At 37.9% G+C, this 23,983-nt stretch overlaps 1 protein-coding gene across 3 annotated transcripts in view; it reads left to right on the top strand.

Moving 5' to 3' along the window:
- Positions 1-23,983, top strand: part of LOC124142560 — a 138,549-nt gene that overhangs the window by 27,873 nt on the left and 86,693 nt on the right. The gene's annotated exons all lie outside the window — the stretch shown is intronic.

The raw sequence follows: 23,983 nt of genomic DNA, 5'->3' as shown, positions 1-23,983 counted from the left end.
TTAAAGATATACCTGCTGTCGGTCAATTACGATCTACCACACCACGCGTGAATAAACAGTTATGCAGGTGTTGCTTTGGGCAAACACCTAGCCTGAAAATGTTTATTTTTTGTGGATACATGTTTTACAAATGTTTGTTGATATGTGGATATATTAAGCACAAAGACAAACACATGTTTATGAAAGATGAATTAGTGCCTTGATATATTCATCAAGATGTGTATCATCGTTTAATGGGGTAGGTATGAAATATACAGGTACGCGTGCGCGTATTTTAATGAAAAAAACTATTCGTCTTTTATTGCATAACGTTTGGCTGAATATCTTACATTCTAACGAAATCTCGAAATAATTATTTAATTACATGCGGTGGCGAACTGACCAGTGGGAATTATGTTTCAATGCGATTGAGGAAAACGTGAGTGAATATTGTGACACAATCGACTTTAAGCCGCACAGATGTATCTTCAAATGTGTTACATCTATAGATTAGTACCTATATACCACTTTATAATGTCACGGTACATCGTATTTAAAGAAAACAAGGGGCTCAAAGTGAAGCACTTTTACCGTATTTTCTTAAGAAAATCCAAGTCAATAGTGTTCGGTCCGACTTGGCCCGTGCTGTCAAAATCAACTTAAACCTCACAGATGTGTCATCAAATGGATTCACATCTATAGATTAGTATTATATCTACCTAAATACCACTTTATAGTGTCTCAGATCGGTGCACTTAAAAAAACAAGGGGCTCAAAGTGAAGCCCTTTCCCCTCTATATTCTCAACACAGTCTCTATCAGAAGTGTTTGGCTTGTGTTGGGTCCGACTTGGCCCGGGCGGTCAAAATCGACTTTAAACACACAGATGTATCTTCAAACGTGTTTACATCTATAGATTAGTATTATACCTACTTATACACTACTTTATAATGTCCCAGTGTATCGCATTTAAAGAAATCTGAGCCGTTAAAGTCAAGCACTTTTACTGTATTTTCTTAATACAAAATGTCAAAATCAACTTAAACCTCACAGATGTATCATCAAATGGATTCACATCTATAGCTAAGTATTATATCTACCTATATGCCACTTTATAATGTCACGGTACATCGTATTTAAAGAAAACAAGGGGCTCAAAGTGAAGCCCTTTCCCCTCTACATTCTCAACATAGTCTCTATCAGAAGTGTTTGGCTTGTGTTGGGTCCGACTTGGCCCGGGCTGTCCAAATCGACTTTAAACACACAGATGTATCTTCAAATGGGTTTACATCTATAGATTAGTATTAAATCTACCTATATACCACTTTATAATGTCACGGTACATCGTATTTAAAAAAAAACAAGGTGCTCAAGGTGAAGCCCTTTCCCCTCTACATTCTCATCATAGTCTCTATCAGAAGTGTTTGGCTTGTATCTTCAACTCTGCACAGCGAATCGCGGCGCCTTAAACGACTTGGCCACCCGTGCCCCCGACACACAAGAGACTCAGTAACATTCACGCATCATTGGGAATATCAAAGTAAGTTTATACAGCAAACTACGGTTATAACGAATTCAAAGGGAACATTAATTGTAGATCGTAATTTAGTTCGCAAGACAATGGGCAATGGGCAAACATCGTGTCCTGGAGATGATGGAATCAAATTTCACACCAACCGTCAACTATGGCAAAACTCAACGATCGTGTCAATTATGCAAAGTGTCACTAATTTGACTTGGGGTGTGTTATTCATGATGCTGTGTAATATGATCTGGACAGTAAAGCAGTAGAATAACGTGCAACAAATCATTTATGATAATTTCCGTCGTTGTGTTCATGGCTATTCACAGTGACAAACATAAACAGACGGCAGACTATCGTTGTCACAACATAATATCCCCTTGTTCAAGTTGGCGATATAATTTATTCATCTGGAAGATATTGGAATTCAAACCACAGTGAATTACGCTACACTTCAGTGCATTTTTACAAAATAAATCATATGAAACCCATACCTATTGCTGATGTGATCTCTGCTGTCACGTTGTCATTTCCGGTTTGGTTGTCTCAAACAACAATCAGTAACGTAATCAGTGGCGTTGCTTTTCAGAGGCCTATTCGGGTGCTATTGTGGCCTTACAGTAATAGTGATCGATAAGAACGTCGCAGACTCGAGTTTCATTGAAATGTGTACCTTACTCATTCCAGAGAAAAAGTGTGTCAAGGTAAACACAACAGGTTCTCGGGATTTAGATTTAAGTCCCAAAAGGAACAGAGGCTGTGTGTGTTTTGACTAAACACGTTATGCCATATAACACAAGGCGGGATCTCAATATCCCAAAGTCTAAAAAAATCCCAAAAAACTTTGTATTTATGTTAATGTTTTAATTCTTTAGTTACCGCGTCCCTTTCGCGCGTCAATGCGTTTATAGCAATTCCACTGTTGTAACAATCGTTATATCAAACTGGTGCAGAGTCTTGGGGAAATGTAATGACTGCAATACAATCAAGCATGTCAGAAGAGAAATGTCGTTCCTTTTGTGAAACCATTAAAGTCTGTAAGTGATCAATCACATATTCTTATTTGATCATATTTCTTAAGAAAATACAGTAAAAGAGCTTGACTTTAACGGCCTAGTTTCTTTATATGCCATACACTGTGACATTATAAAGTGGTATATAGGTAGATATAACACTAATCTATAGATGTAAACACATTTGAAGATACATCTGTGAGGTTTAAGTTGATTTTGACCGCCCGGGCCAAGTCGGACCGAACACTTCTGACATAGATTTTCTTAACAGTATACAATAAAAATGCTTCACTTTGAGCCCCTTGTTTTCTTTAAATACGATGTACCGTGACATTATAAAGTGGTGTATAAGTAAATATAACACTATTCTATAGATGTAACGCATTTGAAGATACATCTGTGTGTTTAAAGTTGATTTTGACCGCCCGGGCCAAGTCGGACCCAACACAAGCCAAACACTTCTGATGGAGACTATGTTGAGAATGTAGAGGGAAAAGGGCTTCACTTTGAGCCCCTTGTTTTCTTTAAATACCGCGATCTGAGACACTATAATGTGGTATTTAGGTAGATATAATACTAATGTATAGATGTGAATCTATTTGATGATACATGTGTGAGGTTTAAGTTGATTTTGACAGCCCGGGCCAAGTCGGACCGAACACTTGTGTGACTGTTGAGAGTATAGCAAGAAGAGGTCTACTTTAACCAACGTGTCTGCTTTAAATACGTCGAACAGTGACATTATAAAGTGGTTTTTATTGAGATATAGTACGTTCTTATAAATATAAACGCTATGCCGACAGATGGAAATTTGTATCACGATAGCTAGAAGTATTTGATACGTTTTAAATCTTATTTCGGTTAACGATTGTTCTTTTACAGGTTAGCTAGATCAGCGACGCTTACACACAGCTCCACTTTCTGGTTTTCAAGCGATTTACTCCGAATTACTTAATTATGGTGCACGTTTTTGTTTGGTGATTGTTCATTCATGTCATGTGTTTATATTGCATCAATTATATGAAGGTATGATCGCCGATAATGAAGTAATTAGCCAATAACACTTTGGCCTGTCTTGGCCCGGCCCGAATTTTAGGCACTGCCCTGTACATGTATATCTTTTGTGGATACATGTATTACATATTTTCGTTGATATGTGGATATATTAAGCACAAAGACACAAAAAGTTTATGAAAGATGAATTGGTGCCTTGATATATATATATTCAACGAGAACGAATCTTGTATTTTCTCCGCGATCCTGATGTGTATCATTGTTTAATGGGTCATTCATTAAAAGTATGTTGTGAGGCGATATTAAAGGGGCACTGATCTAACGCAATTCCCCGGACTGGTTGTTGCCTTTGTTATTGTTTTTTTCCCCGTGAGTACCCGGATGATACGCAACGCAACTGAGCGTGACCAGAGACTGGGCTACCGTCTGCAAGGACAGCTAAATATACTTGGAGGCTGGAGGCAATATTTGTTTTACGCATTTTTGCATAAACACTGATTGGTTAACTGTGATCTATAAAGATTTCGACAAAGGGCGCATGTTAATTAATTTCTTAAGCCTAAACAAACAGACAGAAAGAACGGCGGAGCTCATCGGAAACGTCATTTGGAAATACCCCAGATGGTTATAGTTTAATACTAAAAAAAGTATCCATGCAGTGAAAGCATTTTCGGATTTCGGATTGCGTCGATAATACGATTACTACTCCCTTGTCATTCACGTTTTCTCGTATAACCCTACACTTGTGTATTCTTCGCCATTCACTTGATGCTCAGTTAATGAATTTATTACAGGTACAATTAGTGGTAGCACCACTTAGATTACCTGACAAAGGTTCCCATTTGGCATTTATTGTGTCTGTGGTAATTATTCAATCTAAATCCAGGTTTGAAGTGAGGTGAAATGTGTGTTATGTAAGATGCACGTGGCAGCCCAGTAAGAGATGAATGATCAGTTGATTTACTTTTTTGTGTAAATCAACGGATCGTTCCTAGTCATCAAAGGATTAACAGAAAATACGTTGATTGATTAATCACTATTATCTTGCACAGTTGATATGTCAAAAGTGAGTGTTTACATGTCTAGGTTTACTAAAACAAAGGGAATACACTCATATCATGGCGTGAAGTGCCGATGTAAAAACAACATACTTTGTTCAAAGTGTTAACTGATAATACGTTGATTGGTTGATCGTTGTTATCAATCACTCAATGGATTTTTTAGGAACCGTGGACGTTAAGAAAATAGTTGTCACGTGGGCTTTCTCAGCCGACCCATGAGACTTGACACCTATGTGAAACACCTAAAACAATCCAAGTGATCAGTTGAGAAACGAACACGGGTTATAATATCCCGAAACGATATATATCTTTTAAAATATTTTATTGTTACAGCGACACGTGACATCGAATATGTTTCTTTGTACAGCTGCAGACGAGTGGGATATTCTTCCTTTGTGTGTATATTCAATGATACATTCCTCGAACAAGGAAGCTGCCTAAAATTTATACACATAAATTTGGTAGGTTGTAATTATGGTAATTGCATTTTGTTTTCCTTCATTTGAACCGATTCGTTCTTGTTTCTCTACGTCTTGGTTGGGAAATTCTTCAATGCGCGATAGACGTTGTTTTCACAAGTCTTTTCCTTTGTAAGCGTGTATAGATCACCGTGAATTTGTAAAATGTGATTCTCTCAGGCAATTTATAAAATGTGTAAATATTTCAGTCATTTTGACTAAATAATCTGTCCAGATTGATAAAGACGATCAAAAGGGCCTAAAAACATCACAAAAGATTATTATGTAGGATTAGAAGCCAAACAACATAGAAATGTTCTTTTCAACGTAACACTTTCAGTCTCTTGGTGATGACATTAAACATCAAAATGTTTGGAATTCGTTATCATAATAATACAGATGGAAATGTTTTTCAGTCACTTTGTAAAATAACTGAATATTTAGACGTTTAATAAATTTGTTACACATTTTGACAGTAAAAAAATATACACACTATATAAAAAGCAATGCTCAGGTGAAATATTTACTTTGTGTTGCAAGTCGAAATATTGAAACGAAAATCGCAAAATTACCAAGCAAGTGACTTATCAAAACTTCGTCACCATTACCGATGCTACCCACAAATATACCTACATTTCCTTATTATCTCGAAAATTGTATTTCATTTTGTTGATCAATGTGACCATACGCCCTTATTACTACCCATAAAAGTGACTAATGCGCTTACGAATGGCGCAGCAGACGTCGCGAACTAGTCTAGATTTCTGCTATACATCCGGGTACTCACTGGGAAAAAACAATAACAAAGGCAACAACCAGTCCCGGGGAATTGCGTTAGATCAGTGCCTCTTTAAAGGAGCCGCTCAATTTACACAGTGTCGTCCGTTTCGCGTGAACTACCACCCTACCCTGTCAGTAAGAGTTATGTAATCGGTACACAAATATATTTGGTGCGATGTCAGCGTGGAAGGAGTTTGAATTACGTCCGCCACTGGCCACAGAAATCCTCAAAGTAGAGTAACAATCAACAAGGACAATGCCGTACTAATAACCTATAGCTAGTGACTCACGTAACAACAGCTGTAAATCTGTCTGCTACAGCTACCATACCATCAACCCTGTCACAACTGGCGTATTAACGGCTTATTCAAAATATTAATTGTAGAAACGTCGTTAACAGACTAAAGTACGTCGTATTCAGTCCTCAACTGGATGTTACCTTCCTTATATCATCTAACAGCCCTGTTTGTGAAAATATGTACTAGACATAAGATTTAAAGACTAATTAAATCAATTGTAAGACCGCATAGACCATAAAACCGAATAAAATATGTCTTGGTATCATCTCTTGTGTATTAGATGATGGTAATGACCTGAAATGTTATAACGTTAGATTAAGAAGGAGAAACACTGAAGTGTTTTACAATACTTGGAAACATGAGCAATAAGATGTAGCAGCATAAACATGCATGGAATAGGGAAAATGGTGCAAACAAATTGAAAAGGATTTTAATACAAAATTATTGAACTAAATAACTTGCCTGAACAGAAGGGGTACCCAAACTTGTTTGACAGTTATTCGGGTGTTGTAGACAGTCGAATGGGACTCATGTGTGTGTACGTAGGGTACGCATATCTAGTTTTAGTACTCATACACTTTCTCTTTTTGTGTTGATATGATTTCGATTTTCGTACATGATATGAATTCATTTTTATCTTTGGCTGCTATGTTTATATATGTTCGAGTAGCTGTCTGTCCCTCATAAATTGACATTGTTCTGCCTCGCTATTGCATCTCTTGACTACAGGAGATCTACAGCATATAGGGGATCTAACTGCAATTCTTGTTTTAACCAAGCCCGGGTTTGACATTCCAGTAACTGGATTCAGGTTGATTGCAAGATATGCATACCTCGTCATAGTGATTGTTGTGAATTCCTCAAAGTTTTGTTTGTTTGTTAGTTGTATAACGCCGCACTTAGCAATATTTCAGCTGTATGACGGCGGTCTGTAAATAATCGAGTCTGGACCAGACAATCCAGTGATTGACATCATGTGCATCGATCCACGAAATTGGGATAAGATGACATGCATCAACCAAGTCAGCGAGCCTGACCACCCGATCCCGGTAGTCGCCTCTTACGACCAGCGCTGTCGCCCTTTTACGCCAAGAATGGGTTGTTGAAGATCTTCACGGGTCCATTGACGCAGGGATTTGTGTAAAGTCATTCAGACAGCATACAATGCCAACTCAAAAATTATACTCAGTGTCTCCGCAAAGTAATATAGTACGGTACTTAGGGTACATGTGAAATTATACTCAGGTTAAGAAGATGTTTAATCCATATAACGTGTTATCATTCTACCTAACAATGTATTTAATGAAATGAATGCAAAACAAACTCAACGGCTAAAAGGTTTAATTGAAAAAACTACCCCTGGTCTTGCCTAATAAAACAACTGCAACCCGACACAGATTAAACGCAACTTACAAACACAATCATAATCTGGTTAATCTGTATCACTCAACGAGTTGGAGCCGCTTACTCTACCGACAGTATGACAGTATTGGGCAGCTCGGTAATTAGGAGGTAAAACCAGGCAGGTACACTGGTCACACTTGACTGGTCTGACTGATGATTAGGTCGTGTGTCAATTGGAAGTGAACCATAGCAAGTAGTATCTGCGAAACTATTTGCTCCTTTTATGGGACCGATTAGTTTTATGACCATGGGCCTCGGCACAAGCGTGGTGTTGGAAGACAAGTTATACATATACATCCGATATGGTGACTGTTTTTCGCTATTCATATTCTAAATACATTCATAATACCATAGCATTTTAGTTCTCCTTGAAACTTTACAATCACTTCAATATGTACAACAGATTGAACGAGAACAAATGATATATTGCAGATTATTAAATCATTGTCTCTATTATCAGCCGCTACGTTTGTATCGTTTGCATTGTACAAAGAAATATTTTGTCTGTCCTTTTGCAGATTTAGCCTTAGGATGTTTTCATTCGAATTAGGAACGAAAATAATTGCTTATCATGAGTTTATATGATACAGTCAAAAGTTACTTGTACACTGTAGACGTATTCACTTTAAAGTCGTATACGACCTTCGCGAGCGAGTTGAATGATCCAGGTTAATTGGAACGAAGTCTAGACAGGGTTATAAAGTTTTGTATTTGGTAATGTGTAGGTTTGTTAAATATGATTTTTTTAATTCCTTTTATTTCAGTATGTAAAAACATAATTATGCGCTTAAAAACAGAGCTGACTTGATGGGAGATATGGCGTAAGCCACCTGAGATTGTCTTTTGGACACGGTTTAACCTTACTGTGTCCTCACCCTGGTTGTTGTTACCGTTGTTATAAGGGATTAAGAGCTACGGCTCATTGCATTTTTTGGTTACAGTCTGTATCACTAAAGTGGACATGTGCAGATGAACTCTGTTCAATTAGTATATGAAATGCCCAAAAATGTGAACTCCAGACAATAATAACCTGAGAGTAAATCCACGTGCGTCTGCCTTTCCCCTCGTTCACCTTCGAAATCCGTGATTATTATATCATGCCAGAGTTTTGAAATTCAGTGACAATGTTGCTGAACGGTAGAATCTGATGGACGTATTGTGCAGAACCTCTTTGACACTGTGGGTTCAAGGACCACTAACACTCTGAGCTGAAAAAAATTTGGTCCTAACCGCCCCAACATCTACAAGTTTGTAAGCTTGTAGACATCATTAAGAAGAAATTAACAGTCCCATGCTGAGACCTTTCTCAAAATTCAGGCCGGTGGCAGGCTGCCAACAAAGAGAAGAAAATATCGCAACACCGACACAAGTGTGCTCAGTCAAACAAAGAACTTACGACCGGCAGAAAACAACTCCAGTTGAGTATGCCGATGCTGTATCTCAACTGTGTTGGCCTGAAAATTTAAACATGCTAATTAAATCCATAATCGAAAAATTATTTTTAATAGAAACCGTATCTTAATTTGTTCTTGCACTGTATCATATCGTGTATTTCATCTGTATATGTGTAATGTGTATATGTTTAAATGACTACACTTATACCGCATATTCTGCAACAGACTATAATTAATCACCTTATTATTGTGTCTCCATTTACCATGACCGACTGCACTAATACCCTTTTAACAGTGCACGCCGATTTCAGTATACATGTAGGCTTTTTGTTCAAAAAGGAATATGCAGGAAATTATATGGAACAATTAACTGTGTACTAATTACATGTTTGAATGTTATCAGATTTGCGTTCTGAGATACAGTGATGTAAGCATCTTCTACAATTAACAATACATGTATATAATAAAATGCAAAACTCTCTGCCGGAATTTTTTGTGGAAATCATTCGATCAAGTAAAAATGACTGCGTGACAAGACGAATCAACTATTTATACCCGATAAAAGAAACTGCCTTATTTTAGGAACAGTGCTATAACAGGACATTTGAAATTTTTAACAAGCAGATACATTAGAGACTGTGACTAGACTACATGTATGTAATCCGTATCAATCAAAGGTGTAAAAAAATGAAAATCATATCTGTCGGAGACCTACCAAATTACCAAGTTTTATCATTACTATATTTATTACAATGCAAATACTTTAGTGATACATTTTTCAGAGGAGAGGGCATACAAACAAGTATATTGCTTCCATGTGTGAATGCAGGTTGTACTTGGCATCTCAGTTCTCAGTTTCATACCGGTTGTATATCACGGTCAAACAATTTTGGGCACCGCTTTTGCAAGTTATTTAGTACAATAATGTTTTATTAAAATCTATTTCAATTTGTTTTCACCATCTTCCCTATTGGCAGTACTAGTCGTTGTTACGTGCGTCACTAGGTAATTAGTACGGCATTGACCTTGTTGATTGTTACTATACTTTGAGGATTTCTGTGGCCAGTGGCGGACGTAATCCAAACTCCTTCCACACTGACATCGCATCAAATATATTTGTGTACAGATTACATAACTCTTATGGACAGGGGGTATCCTCCCAAAACGTAGACCTGCCAAAACGCAGACCCGTTATAACAACACTCGTTATGGTTGGTTGCATCAGTATTTAGTACCCTGTACTCTTAAGTAAAATGGTATCACTCATGTAACAAGAAAGAAAGCTGGGTAGAGTTCACAATTTTTTATTCAAATGTTATTTCATTGTCATTTATGATTATCAGTCATTTCCACTTGTTTATCATCAATGGACCAACTGCATCCAGGTACTGAAGGGGTGTCTTTTCACGGCGATGAAGCTGTTCCTTCTCTCTGTAGACAACCTTCCTGGGTGGCGGTGCTGCTCCAAATTGAATCTGCGCTAGTTTCGCTCTCTCCGAAATTTCTACCTTCTGGATCAGTTTGATAAATCTGAAGATGTTTGGATGCTTGTGCTGGAGGGACTTGCCGATTCTGGAGTGGAAACCTTCTAGGTTGTTGTTTGTACATGGGCCCTTGTGTCGCATGGTGATTCCACAGTCGAGGTGGGAACCGGGCATCGTCATCCACCCATGTCGTAACCTCCAGTACACATTTTCATTCTTCGTCCTGTACTTAGCATACGTGTAGCCGTCTAGGAGAACTTGTGGGGCACCTTTCTGGGACAAGACATACTCAACTTTCGTAAGTCCGGCTTTATTGGACGAGGTTGAAGCTCATGTTCAAATATATGTATATGTTATACCATACACAAGAGAAGGAAGTATTAGTGATTGAGAACATTTGGTATATTCTTACACAAATCCCACAACTTGTTTAAAGATAATGTTTGAATAAGATTTGTGATGTACCGGGAGGGAGCAGATTAAAGAAAGGAGGAGTTTTTTAAGACATTGTTGTTGTTGTCCACTACTGCTCATTGTCTCAACATATTGATAATCCCTCATAGCAGGGGAGTGGACCAGTCCATTCATTAATTAGGTGTGACCAGCATGGCCCAATTAATTAGTGAGCTAATTTTAACTGCTTTTTGGGAGGTCTGCATTTTGGAGGTCTACGTTATGGGAGGGAACCGGACAGGGTGGGGTGGTAGTTCACCGGACGACACTGTGTATATTGGGCGGCTCCTTTCATATCTCCTCCAAACATACGTTTATTGAATGACCCCATTAAACGATGATACACATCTTGATGAATATATCAAGGCACTAATTCATCTTTCATAAACATGTGTTTGTCTTTGTGCTTAATATATCCACATATCAACAAACATTTGTAAAACATGTATCCACAAAAAAATAAACATTTTCAGGCTAGGTGTTTGCCCAAAGCAACACCTGCATAACTGTTTATTCACGCGTGGTGTGGTAGATCGTAATTGACCGACAGCAGGTATTGTAGAATCACTTGTAAATAACGCCGACACTGTAATTAGATACAACGTCCTAATGAGAATATGAGAATTATCATAAGAAGGCTGTTGTTTTTTTCTGAACTGTTACCATTTTCATACCCAAATTGACAATGCAGTTAAAAGGTGCTTTAGTGTCACAATATTCACTCACGTTTTCCTCAATCGCATTGAAACATAATTCCCACTGGTCAGTTCGCAACCGCATGTAATTAAATAATTATTTCGAGATTTCTTTAGAATGTAAGATATTCAGCCAAACGTTATGCAATAAAAGACGAATAGTTTTTTTCATTAAAATACGCGCACGCGTACCTGTATATTGCATACCTAGTGTCACGTAATTGCCCAATGTGATGTATCAACGGGGCATAAAATGATAAATGAAATAGAAACTAACTAAACCTTAATGTTGTGGAAAATAACTCCAATGAATTGGAGTACACGCACATGGATTCGTATGATAAACTGTCAAAACGTTTTGAGAGGTAAGGCCGGGTTCATTAAAGATCGCTACAAAATGTAAAACAGGTGAAATTTGTAGAACTTCTATAAAGGAAACATCCAATGAAATGCCCTTTTTAAATACTTATTAGTAATGTAATGATATAATATAAAGTACATTTAACACGATACAATATACTTTGCACACGGTTAGTTGATGCTTTAAAGGGACTGACGAAAACATGGGCGAAATATTTTAATAACGCCGTAAAATAGTTGAATCATGTGTCATGCTTGTAGACACACCTTTATTTATTTGCGAAACTAAGAGTGTTGAGCAAAGGTAAATATTCTCGCCCATGGGCCAATCTTTCTCGTCCAGAGCGAAATATTTCAATAACGCCGTAAAATAGTTGAATTAAGTTAAAATTTGTTAAATTATGTGACATGAAACTTCTAAGAACACCTTTATGTATATGCGACACTAAAACATGAGTTTTGAGCAAAGGGAAATATTCTCGCCCATGGGCCAAACCTTTTCTCGCCCATGGGCTAAATATTTCAAAAACGCTATAAAATAGCTGAATTAAGTAAAAATGAGTTTAATTTTGTTACATTTTGTGTCATGATACTTGAATAAATACATTTAATGTATAATTTGCGAAACAAAAACATTAGTTTTGAGTAAAGGAACATATTCTCGCCCATGGGCCTGCCCATTGGCCAAACCTTTTTCTCGCCCATGGGCGAAATATTTCAATATCGTTTTAAAATCGTTGAATTAAGTTAAAATGAGTTATATTTTGTGTCATGATACTTGAATGAATACATTTAATGTATTTGCGAAACAAAAACATGAGTTTTAAGTAAAGGAATATATTCTCGCCCATGGGCCTACCGATGGGCCACACTTCGCCCATGGGCGACATAGTGTAAATATTAAGTTTTTAAACATTTTTTTTTTCATTTTTTCTTCCTTGGTATGTTCCCATGAAAACAGCATGTTTAATTTTGTAAATAACTTTGACCGATACTGGGCAAAGACCGTAGAGTTTCTGGACTTTTGGGTTTCCAGAATTAAAATAGGACGTGTTTTTTATTTAAAATGTCTATACACAATCACAATGATAGGATCTGATGTCATAACTATTGTCACGGCGTTACACATGAGGTCAACAATTTAGGTCTGTATAACGTCAACAACGATGTAAGGTTGTACACCTTCATATTACATACATTTGTAAAATGAATATTATATTGACATGTTAAATACCTTTAAATACTATTTGTTTTTTATAACGATAATAGTCAGTTCACTACTAGGTCTATACTACTTCAATGATTATTAAAAAACACATAATATAGTCAAAGTTTAATTAGTTTCAATTGGTGATATTTCAGTTGAGAAATATATTCGAGGTTTTACGCTCAGAGCAGGTTGGAAATTTCAGCTGAAGAAATTTTTGTAAAAAATGAAGACAATTCCCCCAACTCTGAACCGATTCTTTTTGCCTAATCACTCTTTCAATGGTGTTGTACACAGATCCAGATACGTGAATACTCCGATTGGTGTATAATTGCCTTTTTATGGCCCAACCTAATGTAAACCACTGGACTGTCTGGTCCATCCTCGATTATTTACAGAGTTCGGCGCTAAACAACAAACACGCCAACATACTGACACCGTCAGCTGTCATGACCTTCATGACCAGTTTATATATATTCATACGAATATCTCATTATTTGATAACACATTTAAAATCCATTTATTGCACACCTCACCCCAGGGAACGTGATAGCAGCCTAAGTTCTGAGACGTAGCAATTGCGCACACAAGGACCTAATTCACACATCAAGGGGCGGTGGGGTAGCCTAGTGGTTAAAGCGTTCGCTCGTCACGCCGAAGACCCGGGTTCCATTCCCCTGGTGTCCCACGCCATGATATTGCTGGAACATGCTACATGTGACGTTAAACTATACTCACTAACCCTTCATATGTTCAAATGGGTTGAGGTCAGGACATTTATCTGATCAAGGTTGTATCCAGATGTTGCCCTTCCTAAAATAAAAGTGACAAAACCCTGGATATTCTTGATATGCTGGAATTCAAAATGACGACCAATCCTGCACACGTAAGGCATCAAACTCATCATAAAAAGGCAACTGCCTGACGCTTTGCTGTCGTACCTAAATACCATTCATTGATGAACGATGTTTTGGTCCTGCAGGTTTTTCTCTAATGCGCACCACTCAGTCACTTAATCGCCTGTGGCTGACGGCCCTAAACCCAACGATTATGCGATTGAGAAATCACTTGAATCTGTTGTTTCTTCTTCCGGAATGAACAGATTCGAAGAATTTCTTCGATTTTAACCTTGTTATGCTTGATACGTAAATTTTCTATAATTAATTGACAATGACCTAGACTTGCGTCAGTTTTACTTGTTAAAAATGCATGTTCAGAATAGCCACTGAATTTACAGCACTCGTACAGCATACGTACATTTATAAACTAGAAGTGAACCTGTTAGATGAAAAGGTTTCAGACGGCGGATTTCTACAGCCCCTGCGAGTTTTCTCCTTGTAAAGTCCTGATGTTTGGTTGAGAGGATTTGGATTTGTCAAACTAAATATGATGTCTAGGCAAGTTTTGCTGGTGGATCTTTGATCAAAAGAAATACAAGGGTATTGCATCCCGGCTGTCTGTGAAGAGCTAATGAAGCAATAGGCGATTATAATAAGTCATGTTAATTCTGTTAATCCTTATCTTTACTACATATCTAGCTTCATTACTCACTCACTCACTCATCATACAGTAGATACAATCTTAACATTACTGTTAATCTGCATTAGTGAGTGCGTTGGGTTAAACGCTGCTTTGAACAGTATTCCAATTATATCACGGGATGTTAGCTTCATGTCAGAGGAAAGCCCGTCAGACGTTTACTTCTTTAGTGAAAGCGACGAGCACGGGTGTGGTGTTGATAAACCTAGAAACATAATTGAGGGAAAACGGGATTCGAACCCACGATCATAGGTTCTGATGTGCCAACTGATGTGGAGGCAACTGCACAGCGAAGTGCGGCGTCTTAGAATGATTGGGCCCCAGTTGAGATGTATTAGCCATTTCCAGTTGTAACATGATATATAGAAACACTTCTGCACATGACTACATATAAGCAACTATTCTAATTCACCCAACTTTTGAACAGCTGAGTAGCATTGCAGTCACATTGTCACATTCGACGTAGTCTGTCGATTCGTCTATTTTCAAAACTGCAATAAAACGGACAAAACCCATTCTATATTCACAAGTCGATTCTACGATTACGACTATAGTATGAGCATGTGTGTATGAATCACTACCAAATTGAAATGTATCTTATATAAAAGGTCATAGGCCGAAATTCATGAAGTGTAAATAGAATCACATGTTTGTTTTCTGAACATTTCTCATCTTGAATGCATATTTGACAGATTTTATATCTTGATAAGTTGAGGTTGCCATCAGGCGAATAAATTGTTGGACTGTCGGTCGAATTACATATTTATTTGGTATGTATTGGTTTCGAATTGGTTATGGATAGACATGTAAAGGTGAAATGATACTGTTACGTGTCGATTTCCAAATTGAAACAATATGTTAACCCAGAAATCTATGCGTAAAAGAACCTAGTGTGAAATCAACCAACGACCAACCAACAAACGGTATAAAATCAACAAATTATTACAAAATTAACTAGGTTCACAAATCAATACAAATGACTGAAAAGTGGTGATAGCAAAAGTCAGTGATACTGACATATTTTCACCCAGCGGCGACAGTGGTCAAGCGTCTGAGATGGGCTCTTGTCCCACTATATACAGCCTAACAAGCTACTGGAAATGTCTGAACAGTGCGCTCACCAGTCTAACGGTACTAAAACATTAAAGAAGTTTCTATAACATTCTATGGGATTGCCTAAAAGTCGGGTCGGGCCGGGCCAAGACCTGCCAAAGTTTGATTGGCTAATTACTCCATTATCGGCGACCATACCTACATATCATTGATGCAACATACACACATGACATTAATGAACAAGCACAAACCCAAAACGTGCACCATAATTAAGTGATTCGGAGTAAATCGCTTGAAAACAAGAAAGTGGAGCTGTGTGTAAGCGTCGCTGATCGAGGTAACATCTAGAGCAATCGTTAAACGAAATAGGATTTGAAACGTATCAAAGACTTCTAGCTGTCATGATACAAATTTCAATCTGTCGGCATAGCGTTTACATTTATAGGATAGTACAACATCTAAGTAAATACCACTTTATAATGTCACTGTTCATCGTGTTTAAAGCAGACACGTTGGTTAAAGTAGACCTCTTCTCCTCATACTCTCAACAGTCTCACAAGTTTTTGGTCCAACTTGGACCAGTTGTCTTTAAATGCGATACTCTGTGACATAAAAAGTAGTATGTAGGTAGATATTGCACTAATCTATACATGTAAACATATTTAAAGATACATCTGTGTGTTTAAAGTTGATTTTGACAGCCCGGGCCAAGTCAGACCCAACACAAGCCAAATACTTCTGATAGAGAGAACGTAGAGGGAAAAGGGCTTCACTTTGAGAACCTTGTTTTCGTTAAGTACAGATATCTGAGACACTGTAAAGTGGTATATAGGTAGATATAACACTAGTCAATAGATGTAAAGTATGTGTTGTAAGTTTAGAAGCGCTTTGACAGTTATTAACACGTGTCGTGTCAGCCCTATGACATTCACGAATATCCACTTGCAGAAAACATCCTATGATGGTTTAACATGAATTAGTAAAGGTTAATTAGGGATGCCAAACACGTTAATTAATGAAAGATGAGTAGTCAAAACACTCAGTCTGTCATTTCCTGCCCAGGACATCACACCCCTACACGCTAAGGTCGGTGAGAAACCTTCTCATCAAAGAAAAGACACAGTCAAGACACAGATTTTTCTACGAGGACTCTCGGTGTGTAGCTATAATCATCAGTTTATTACAATGCCGAAGATGCATTTTGGTTCAAACTCAACTAAATGAGCAAAACTATACGTTTCCGGACAACTGAGATCTGCCTAGATATGCACGGTTCGTTTTATTATTCTGCAATCCATTTTTAGTATTACCCGCTGGCCAGGCCCGACTTTTAGGAAATCCACATTTTATAACCTTTCGCGGTATACCGGACCGGAAGTTTACAGATCTTCGATATTGTTTAGATTACAATATCTACATCCCTTTCAGATTCGGTATTAAAATTAAGCGTTGTATATCCAACTCTTCACGAGCAAATTCGGTAGCAAATGTACACAAGGTCGAATCTATTGAATATTTCTCTGCTCCTATGTTTATCTTAAAAAGTGTATAATTATAATAACTAGTACCACATGACAATATTTAGGTCCATTCTTGGTTGTACATATCTTATAGTCTGGCTTGGAAAAGGTTAAGAAAACTAAACATCCAACATCTTGGTAAACCCAAGCATAGCTAAGATATGAGATGAACAGAAAAAGTCTAAATTACTTGCCCATTTCTGTTCCATATGACAGTCGAAACACTCCGTAAAACCAGCGATGATAGCAGGTGTTCGCGAAAGGGTGAGCGTATTCTGCCCCTAGTACATGTTTATCACAGGGATCACTTTGGGTAAAATCCGATCCGAACAGTAATCTAGCTGATCGAAGTTTTCCTGTTTTGGTTCAATAACCAAGAGCGAAAGACACACACACTCGACAAAGAGTTTACTAATATTCGATGTTGACGAAACTGTCACGGAGCTGTGCGCCAATGATCAGTGGTGTCATTAAAAAAGACTAAAGTAATCATGAAAACGTGGTAATAGCTTCACAGGTTTAATAATTACAGCTATTTGTACTGATATATGGCAATAAAAGGATCAAATACGCCCAATCTGCGCTGACAATGATCTCTGATGAATTAAATCAGAGCAAACACACAAGTGGCTTAGCTTAGCAACTGTATTACAGAAATAGAATGAGAGTAGATAAAACAACAAGATACCGATCAGATGCGTAGACAGCCAATTTAGTCGGTTGCGATCAATTAACTCCCGAGTTAATTAACCCAACACTCAAATGAATGAATAACCTCGGCTGGGAGAAATAATGGGAAATAAACACCGAGGGCCTATCCCTAAAATAAGTCGCATGGACTATCAAATAGACGAGGACGTCCGAATATCAAACGAGTCTAATAGACTAAAGATTCAGTCACTTTGATTGAGCAAGGAAAAACTAATATTCCCCAAAAGCTAGACAATCACGGGAAGGTGGATTATCCACGGATTACTGGAAAAACTCTTTTGGAAACTCTATTTGGTTAGTTTAGGGCAATACATCAAGGGTAAGATCAAACGTGCCCTGTAGTCACTTACTAACGAAACCCGAGTTTCGTTCGACCACCCAGAAGCAAACTGATCCTTAAAACGGCCTAACGAATCCTGGGAGGTAAAGACACAAGATCTTGAAAAACGTTTATATAAACAGCGCACGGACCTCAGAGAGGTCAATCTCTCCTGGACAGCCAGGGAATACAACAGACTAGGGTGCTTAGCCAATATGTGTTTCTAAACATGGGGAAAACAGGATTAACAAACTAACAACTATATCCATACTGAAGATGTAAGTATAAAAATGAAGCGCTAAACATACGCTATCAAACGGTATCACTAAAGATTTACAAACAAGCTAGGTACAATTATTGAGGAGGCAAAAATGATCACAAATACATGAGAAATATCCGAGTGCACATAATAATATTATATTGATTCCTCTAATGTTGGAAAGTCATAGTCACAAAAACATTTTCAACACATGAATAAGGTTGCGAACATATAGGAGATAAGAAGCATTACGTCAATAGAAGGTATAAGTATGCCATTAAAAACAAGAGAATGAAATAGTCGGGTCACTAATTCTCTAACTGGAGTCAACAAGGGTAGATTTAATGATTCGGTGACAATACAAAGAACTATAAATGGTATGAATGACAAATGCTTCAGCATGTTTTGTATATCAGAATAAAGTAAAGAGAAAATCTCTTTATCTATCTGAAATCCCTCAGGAAACATAGTCAATACTTCCATTTCAATGCCGTTGTTATGGAAGGCTTTTAATATTTTATACGATGCACCGAAACATAAAAAAAGGTTTTTATGTGTGGAGGCGTAGTTAGGAAGATATTAAATAAATTCCTGGTGTGCAAATATAAATCACTATACATGTTTACTGTCAAGAGTTAAAGGTGTTTACCAATCTGTATCTCATGTCCACTGAGAGGTCTGTGTGAAATAGGTTGTGGAAAATCTTTCTATTCAGGGTGAGTGAATGTTACACCAAGAAAATAATGTACATCGATTAATTCATCAGAACACTGTCTTGTTTAAGCTTCTTTCTGTTTTGCCACTGATAATATATACTGTTTACGTGACTCAAGAAACAAGAATGTAAAACGTGATTAGAACAATGCAGAATATAATGTTTATTCTGGGGCCAAGTAATACATAGTCTCATTTCAATCCAGGATTATGACAGAATGATAGCAAAAGAACGATTTCTGATAACCAGCCGTTTTGACACCCTAAATTTAGGCGAACGTAGAACTACATTTGCGTCCAAAACACGCAAGTGTTAAATAGACACTATTTGTATATATTCTCATTCATATGAAGTGTGGTCAGATGAAGTGGGGTTCAACGTCACGTTCAAGATAATTGCACTTATACATCGACGTGCATGTACGCGTGTGTGTGGCTGCTTGTACTAGTCCGGATTAATGTCAAATTAATACTGCTAGCTCACTGAGATACTGTATACATACTGTATACCGATTCCGAGCCGACCAGTCCTTGTTTTAGCCACTAAATGCCGAGGGTCAGGCAGGGTAACAACAAGAACCATATTTTACGTCTCCCCATGGGGACCCGGGTTAGAATGTGTCCCAAGCACCCCATTGCGACTGAATTCGGCAACACGTTTGTGGTGGGTTGTGCCCCTGTGTCGAGAGCAATGGAGCCTGGAACCGGTTATCCTTTTGCAAAACACATCACGTCGACACTTACTTCACCTAGATGGGTGGTAGAACTGGCCAATTCTATCAATCGGATGCTCACGCCATGACCTGTGCATGGAAATTTGAATTTCACCACAATATCATCGTATCCAATAATTAAATAACAAATATTCAATGTGGTTTTCGTAAGAATCGCAGTTCCATTAACCATTTAGTTGGATTGGAATCCTTCGTTAAGAATATCCAAGTTTTTATGAGAGAGACAATGTTAAGTTCTGATCATTATCATCAGGATCAGGGGTTCCCTAAAGGTAGTATTTTATCTGTCACTTTGTTTTGTATTAAAATAAATAACCTCTCTAAGGTTTTAAACGATTCCATAGATGGATCACTGTTTGTGGATGATTTTAACATTTCACGTCGTGGTAAAAATATGCATACTATCGAAAGGCAATTACAGTTTTGTTTAAATAAAAGAAAATCAAAAACAAATTGTATTCACTTTAATAGAAATTACAAACCTCATAGAGACCCAGATTTACTTTTGGATGGCAACGTTCTTGGGTATAATTGTTGACAGCCATTTGACTTTTTTACCTCACATCAAACATTTAAAAAATTGATGCCTGACGGCCCTTGATTTGCTTAATTCTTTAAAAATTCAACTGTACTGATCACTTATTCGCTCTGAACTAGATTATGGCTCCATCGGCTATGGTGGGGCCTGTGAAAGTAAATTGAAATTATTTGATACTGTTCACCATCAAGGCCTTAAGGTTTTGCCTCGGTGCTTTCAGAACGTCAATAGCCTATATGTGGAAGCTGATGTCCCATGCCTGAAGCAACGTTGCTTAAACTTAGCCTTGCAATATGTCACAAAACCTTATTCTAATTCTAATTCTAATTGCAGAGGCAAATGCCATTTTAACAGCAGTAAAGTATGTCAGTAAACAGTAAAAATGTAAGACGTTTATAATGTTTTCAAATTCTCTTTCGTGCCTTCAGGCTGTTCATAACACGTCATGTAAACATCCAATTTTAATCGAAATTGTTGACTTACATAATGAACGCTTCTGGCCAATACGACTTCATCTTTTGTTGGAATCACTGGTAACACAAAGACTGATGCTGCTGCTAAAGCAGCACTCAACATATCTGTGTCACTACTTCTAATCCCTTACAGTGGTATCCCTTGTGAGAGAATCACAGTCAAGCATGGGCATGTATTGATTTTGACATTACAAGGGATTAATATTGCAAACACAATCTATCCTCGATCTTTTAAATTGTATTAGTTCTCATTTAATTACTGTTCTTTTAAAAGGAAATTGAAGTGTTTGAAAAAGATGATTAATACGTTCTGTATAAAATCTAAATAGCGTTTTAAAATTGGTACATTAAATTTGCAACTGAGATTGTTGGTGTAACAAATGTTATATTTGGGATAATACTTTCTTAGTTGCATTGTGTGTTCAGAAATGGCTAGTGGGTGTATTCTTGAAGGTGGTTAAAGTATGTTAAAAGAATTGTTTCCCTGAGAGGACACGTAATTTCCATGTCCTTCAAAGTACATTCAGGCCTACCCAATTTTTGTTCGTAGTATATTTGTTAGTTTTATTGATAGCTAAAATTGACTGTACTCGCCGGCAGTGTAAATCCTGCTGGGAAATTGTGCAGGAAGCAGAAGTACCGTAAGTCCCCACGGTCCCTAGTATGGTGGCCTAACTTTGGTTGCAGGCGATCTCTAGCGCGTTGTTATCATGTTTTGTTATGTATGGTGTTATCGTTTGATGGTTTCATACTAGTTTTAAATATGGCTGTAATACTCTAGTTATTTCACTATCCTTTGCTGGAGGGTTTTCTAGAAAGTCTAAACATATGTCGCATTGATCATGATAGTCTAAATTGTATGGCTGAAATATTGCCGATGTGACAATAAATTTTCACTCAGTCACTCTGTTAACGTCTTTTGGTATGACGCGGCCGGGGAACCATCCTCGACCGTCCGCTCCCGTGGAGACGCTCTTCCACTTGACCATGGAGGCGGTCTCATTCATATGAACACATGTGAAACATGTCATGATGATCACCTGTTTGTGTGTTTGTTGTTTAACGGCGGTCTAGTTGTCTAGTTGTCTATGAACCAGACAATCAAGTGATTGGCATGAGTATCGAGCTTTGCATTGGTATACGATGACATGCATACCCAGGTCAGCAAGCCTGACTACCCGATCCCGTTAGTCGCCTCTTAGGACAAGCATTGGTTGATGATCAGTTCACGGGTAATGATGATTGTGTAAGGTTTCCCCATTTTCTTAAAGTATGCAGCCAACCAAGGTAACATGTCGGAGTTTCACATGAATACCCCACTCAGACACAGTATATTGACTTTGAGCCGACGAGACCTTGTTTTATCCGAGCGCCTGGCAGGGAAACAACAAATACCATCTTTTAACGTATTCTGATATTCCGCGGCCGGGGATCGAACTTCCACACTACAAAGAGACGCTCTATCCACTGCACTACGACGACGATCTAGCACAATAGAAAACACATCGATATACACGTATTATAAACACACAAAGGCGACTTTCTGCTGCTGCTGAAACATTACACCAAATTGCACCTGTATTTCCAGATGACATGATTGAACTTGCATAACATATTTGTTCCTTTTTATTAAAAAAACGAATTATCAATTATCAAAAGCAAAACTTCAGAACTCATTGTTGGTTAATCGTACTTAATGTAGCGACACGCGTCTGTTGGATATACTGACACAACGTGTTCCAAAGCATGTTAGTTATGTGAGTAAGCGTCGCATATTAACACAAGTTTTTCTAATTGATACCCGTCGAGATTGAGTGAGTGAGGTTTGATGTAAAGCCGCTTTGGACAGTAGTTAAGTTATTTCAGGATGTTGTTTGTTTGTTGTTTAACGCTGCACTCAACAATATTCCAGCTATATGACGGCAATCTGAAAATAATCGAGTCTGGACCGGACCATCCAGTAATTGATATCATGAGCATCGATCCACGCAATTGTTACACGATGGCATGCATCAACCAAGTCACCGGGCTTGGTCACTTCCGTTATTCGCCTCTTACGACGAGCATGGGTTGCTGAAATCCTATTCTAACCCGGATCTCCAGGTGTCAGTTTCAAATTCAGTTGACTGTGGGAAGAAAACCCGAAGAGATGTAACCACAAATTTGTACAGCGAACTGTACCTTAAACGACTGGGCAACCATTCCTCCATGTCATGTGAGCTACATATAGGCGTACTTGTCCAAGGAACAAAAAGTGTATTAAAGTGTTTTTTTTCTTGAAACCCAAACTATGCAGTACAATGCACTCGTTTCATGGCTGGTAACATTTAACTTAATTAGACTCGTTTTTTCGCAACAAATCCACAAATGATGGTTACACGAGCCATATTTACATTGACATAATAAATAACGATTCAGTCAGGACCACGGTTAAACCAGGTTTAATTATCCAAGGCTTAGTTTGGTTAGAATGTTGTAAAGAAATCTGAAAGAGTTATTTTTTCAGATCATTCTGATCTGTCGTTAAATATTTATTTAGGGCAAATATATTAGACCAGTGGTGATATTAATTCATGTATATACAAAAATCTCAGTTGGAGAATAGTTAATGTCTCCAACAGAGAATGAGTTGCATAGTTTACAGATATTTGTAACCAAACTGGAGGTGAGGTGAGGTGAAATTGGGTTTAACGTCGCGTCCAAGATTATTGCACTTACATAGCGACGTGCATGCACGTGTGTGTGTGGCTGCTTGTACTAGTCCGGACTGATGCCGATTTATAGTGCTAGCACACTGAGATACCATGCCGCAGTTTAACATGAATACCCCACTCAAACACAGCATACTTACTCCGAGCCGACAAGTCCTTGTTTTAGCCCCTTAATGCCGAGCGCCAGACAGGGTTACAACAAATACCATCTTTTAACGTCTTTTGGTATGACGCGGCCGGGGATCGAACCACGGACCTTCCGCTCTCCGGGCGGACGCTCTACCACAAGA

Source organism: Haliotis rufescens, unplaced genomic scaffold, assembly GCF_023055435.1.
Source record: "Haliotis rufescens isolate VD_foot unplaced genomic scaffold, xgHalRufe1.0.p SCAF_17, whole genome shotgun sequence".
Lineage (NCBI taxonomy): Eukaryota > Metazoa > Mollusca > Gastropoda > Lepetellida > Haliotidae > Haliotis > Haliotis rufescens.
The sequence above is the reverse complement of the archived record's forward strand: the minus strand, read 5'-3'. Positions and strand labels throughout refer to the sequence as shown.